Raw genomic sequence first — 5,062 nt, 5'->3', positions numbered from 1 at the left:
AGAACAACCCACATTCCACAAGGAACTCAAGAAGAAGGAAGACCAAAAGGTAGACATTTCATTCCTTGCTAGATATTTAAGATTGATGTTTAATAATAAAACCTTTACCTTTCTTAAATCTAAGTCACTTGGCTGCTATACCTGACCTGTTCCTCTAAGAGCAGAACCTGCAGTCTCTGGCTTTTAGCACCTCATCATAAAGCAGCAGGGAATTAAGTAAAGGATTAATTGCTAGAGCCTTTTCCCTCTTCTCTAGATGCCTCTCCCTTGTCAGGCTGGGGGAAGGTATGGAGCAATAAACTTCTATTGAACCAGGGGAAGGGTCACACTTATAGAAGGAAAAATATATACACAAGCAAATATGGGTAAATTTACATAAATTTATATACATATTCATTGATATACATTCATACACTTATACACATTCATATATTCATACATTCAAACATGCAAACCAGTTGAGGCCAGCTACGTACTTATCTCATAATTACATACTTAAACACACACATCCATACTTACATATGCATATGGAGCAAAACAACAAGTGCCAGTATAGAAATAACTCAGTCATTTTGGGTGAAAAACGAGCTCCAATCTTTATTGCGTAGAGAAAGAAAAAGCTTCTATCCTTCACTACTAAATGAATTAAACCCAAGTCTGTAAGAAGAAAGCTTTGCCCTCTTTAGTAAGACTAAGCCTGCCTTGCTATTGAGATAAGACCTTTTGTGTCCCATGGTAAGAAAAAGCCTGCCTGCTCCTGTTCTCTCTGCAGCTTCTTCTTTTTCCTCTTTCCCTCAGCATTATGCATATTGCCCTCTTAATTTTTTAAGTTGCCTCATAATTTCTAAGTCTTTCTGCTCTGCATTTTCCTTATAATCTTGCTCTCTCCTCCTGCTCTGAGATGATACCCTTGCTCCCAATGCTCTTACTTCAAATTGCCTTTACTCCCAATGCCATGTTCCCAAATGCAATGTAATCTTTCCTAGACTTTTGTACTTTCTATTGTTACTACTACTATTACTACTACTACTACACTACTAACTACTACTACTATACTACTATACTACTACTACTACTCCACCACCACCACCACTACTACTCTACTACTACTTCTATTAATTTTTTACAATCCAGACATTGCTCCCCTACTGGTCCCTCCTCCCACATTTCCTCATCCCATTCCTCCTCCCTCTGTCTCCAAGAGGATGTCCTCCCTGAAGGGTCTCCCCACTCCCTGGAGCCTAAAGTTTCTGAAGGTTAGGTGTCTAATTTCCTGATGGTACCAGATCTTGCAGTCCTCTGCTATGTATGTGTCAGGGGGGTGTGGAGCAGTGCCTTGGACCAGCTCCTATATGCTGCCTGGTTGGTAGCTCAGTGTCTGAGAAATCTCAGGTATTTGGGTTAGGTGAGATTCCTGGTCTTCCTATGGGGTCACTGTCCTTCTAAGCTTCTTCCAGTCTTTCCCTAATTCAACCACATGGTTCCCCAATGGTTGGGTGTAAGTATCTGCTTCTGTCTGAGTCAGCTGTTTGTTGGGCCTCTCAGAGGCCTGGTCCTTCCATCCCTCTGCCTCCAGTGATTATTTTCTTCTCCCTACCAAGTGGGATTGAGGCACCCTCACTTGGACTCTTCTGCATGTTAATCTTGAGTTCTGTGGATTGTATCTTAAGTATTTTGTACTTTTTGGCTAATATCCACTTACTAGTGAATACATACTATGCATGTCCTTTTTGGTCTGAGTTACCTCACTCAGGATATTTTCTAGTTCTATCCATTTGCCTGCAAATTTCATGATCTCCTAATTTTTAATAGCTGATTAGTGTTTCATTATGTAAATGAACCACATTTTCTGTATCAAGTCTTTGTTTGTGGATCATCTACGTTGGTTCCAGCTTCTGGCTACCACAAATAAAGCCACTATAACCATAGTGGCACATGTGTCCCTGTGGTATAATGTGGTATCTTTTGGGTATATGCCCAAGAATGGTATAGCTGGATCTTCAGGTAGATATATTTCCAGTTTTCTGAGGAACCTCTAGATTCATTTCCACAGTGATTGTATCTGTTTGCTATCCTACCAGCAATGGAAGAGCATTCCTCTTTCTCCACATCCTCACCAATATGTGCTATCACCTGAGTTTGATCTTTACCATTCTGATAGGTAGGTATAAGGCAGAATCTCAGGGTCATTTCGATTTGCATTTCTCTGATGGCTAAGGACTTTGAGCATTTCTTTAAGTTATTCTCTGACGTTTGAGTTTACTCTGTTTTGAATTATCTCTTTAGCTCTATATCCCATTTTTATTGGGTAGTTTGGTTTTTGGAGGTTAGATTATTGAGCTCTTTATATATTTTGGATATTAGCACACAATATGATGTGGTATTAGTGAAGTTTTTCCAAATTTATAGGTTGATGACTTGTCCTATTGACTATGCCTTTTGCTCTACAGAAGTTTTTCAGTTTCATGAGGTCTGATTTATCAATTCTTGATTTTAGAGCCTGAGCAATTGGTGTTCTGTTTAGGAAGAGAATAGATCACATGGTTTATCCAGGCATCCCCACCTTTTTAAAGAAAAGTTTACTAGAAGTTCAAGCATAAATTCAAATCATAAATTAAATAAGTTTAGAACAGATAATGTTTACATGCATACCCATTGAGAGTAATTATCTGACTAAACATCATTATCTGTCACTTTCTTAACAGGTTTATTGAGAGTTAAAGAACATAACTAAGTTATCATTGAATTTTTGTATAGATAAACAAAGTCAATATTTTATCTTCTGTCCTTACCTATAATAAATCATTAGTTACCTTTTTTGGGACCTTTGTTTAGTGGTTTTACAAACTCTTGGAAGTTGTAGATGCCTGCTTGCTGTCTCAGAAGCAATTAACTCATTGCACTTGAAGACTGGCAGATTTCTCATTGCAGTTTTGGTATCAGAAAGAACTTAATAGCAGTCCTATTATGAAAGATGTTAGTAATTATTAACATTATTTGAGGAAATCTTATAGAATCATCACTAAGAATTAAGAAATCATCTATTTGTCTATATAACATCACTACAATACAGTGCATCTTCATTGTTCTGCCAAAATCTGTGCAAAAGGGTTGGCTAATACCTCGACATATACATATATGTGTGTGTGTATGTGTGTGTGTATGTATATATGTGTATATATATACATACATATATGTGTGTGTATATATATATATACATATATATATATGGAATCTTTCCTCATCTCCTTGGCCTTGCCTAAAGAAGCTAATCCATCAATAACCCTACAGTCCATGGTGGAAAAAAGTCTTCGGAAGATCACCTGCTAGTTTTTAGCTTCTCCTAGATTGCATCTGACATTTTATGAAGCTTACATAAAAAGAATTAAAATGAAGTTATAGTATAATATGGCAACAATGACCCTACTAGATGCCAGATGCTAACTAATAAAAATCTGAGTCCCAGAAATGTGTATTATTTTGGAGTTGTTGGCCAACAAGGGCACACACACACACACACACACACACACACACACACACTCAAATTACAGGCCATCACCAATCTCTTGGTTACCCTCCAGATCTGAAGTCCAGAACTTAACAATAAGACCGTATTGCTAGAGAAACCCAATGCTTGAATCAGAGAACATGGCAAAATCAAGCTGGTACTGACATGGAAGCTTTTTTTTTTTTACTACTTACTTTTCATGGTACTAGAAGGTGCTGTGCAAGTTTATGAGAAAAAATAATAAGCAGTCATGCCAACTATGAATCCTGTAGGCTGCAATAATACCTGACCTGGCAAGAAATGTTTCCAGGTCAGTACCAGCTTGACTGGTATTAAGGTATTCCAGACATTAAAGAATGAATGGTTCAACATGCATGAGTCAATAAAAGTTATCTAAAATATAAAGAGACTCAAAGACCAAAATTACATGATCATCTGAACAAATGCAAAAAAGGTACTTAACAAAGTCTCATGTCACAAATAATAAAAGTCATAGGTAGGCTAGGGAAGCATACAGAAAATAATAAATGCCATAGATGATAAGCCTAAAGCCAATATAAAACTAGACTGAAGAAAAGTCAGAACATTGCCACCAAGATCTGTTAGAAGAGGGCGATGTCTACTCTTACTACTCTTATTTAATATAATGCTTGAAATTTTACTTATAGCAATAAGAAAGTAAAAGGATGTAAATAGTAATGAATAAGTCAAAGTATCCCCATATGCAGTCATTATCATCTTAATATAGGAGACCCAAAGACAACTCCAACCTTGTCTAAGAACTGATGAATATTTTCAGCAATCGTGACAGGATAGCACTCAAAAATCTTTTTCTTTCCTATATATCAATGATGAAAAAGAAATCAGGGATCCACACTAGCCACAAAATTAATTCTTATAAGAAAAAATGTAACAAAAGAATTACAGATCTCTACAGTAAAAAGTTTGAGATACTGAAGAGAGCAATTGAGGAAGACAACAGAAAAATTGAAAGGCCTCCCGTGCTCATGTATTGAAAGAACAAATCTTGTGAAAATTCCATCTATGAAATAAATCTATATATGCAATGAAATTTCAAAGTCCAAGGCCATTAATCAAAGAAAATCCTGAAGCAAAACCTCAAAATTTGTAATTTAGTACAAAGAACTTTGGGTAGCTAAAACAATCTTGATTAAAAGATATATTTTGAGAGGTATCACTCTCTCTGATTTTAAATTATTCTACAGAGCCATAGATAAGAATTGCATGGTGCTGGTGCAAAAATAGGCACTCAAGTCAGTGGAATAAAATTGAACATTCTCAATGAAATCCTTGCAACTTCAGCTACTTGACTTTTGATAAATAGGCCAAAAGTATACTTTGGGGGAATGGACAGAATCTTGAATAAATGGTTCTGCCAAACTTTTCTCAATGGGATGAAAATGAAATTAAATCCAAGTCTCCCATCATATGTGAAATTCAACTCAAAATCAGTGAGTCCACAGAAAACTTGATATGGTAAGCTTTAGAAGAAAAAGTAAGATGTAGACATCAACTTTTTGCACAGCTAAGAAC

At 36.3% G+C, this 5,062-nt stretch overlaps 1 long non-coding RNA gene across 1 annotated transcript in view; it reads right to left on the bottom strand.

Moving 5' to 3' along the window:
* Positions 1–2,913, bottom strand: part of LOC116102748 — a 6,818-nt gene extending 3,905 nt beyond the window's left edge. Inside the window, exon 1 of the long non-coding RNA XR_004123267.1 lies at positions 2,814–2,913. This is a non-coding gene — a long non-coding RNA (uncharacterized LOC116102748). The remainder of the gene's footprint in view (positions 1–2,813) is intronic.
* Positions 2,914–5,062: the final 2,149 nt, after the last annotated feature.

The sequence above is a fragment of the Mastomys coucha genome, unplaced genomic scaffold, assembly GCF_008632895.1.
Source record: "Mastomys coucha isolate ucsf_1 unplaced genomic scaffold, UCSF_Mcou_1 pScaffold21, whole genome shotgun sequence".
In the NCBI taxonomy this organism is placed as follows: Eukaryota; Metazoa; Chordata; class Mammalia; order Rodentia; family Muridae; genus Mastomys; species Mastomys coucha.
Note: the sequence above shows the minus strand (reverse complement) of the source record. Positions and strands in the feature narration are given on the sequence as shown.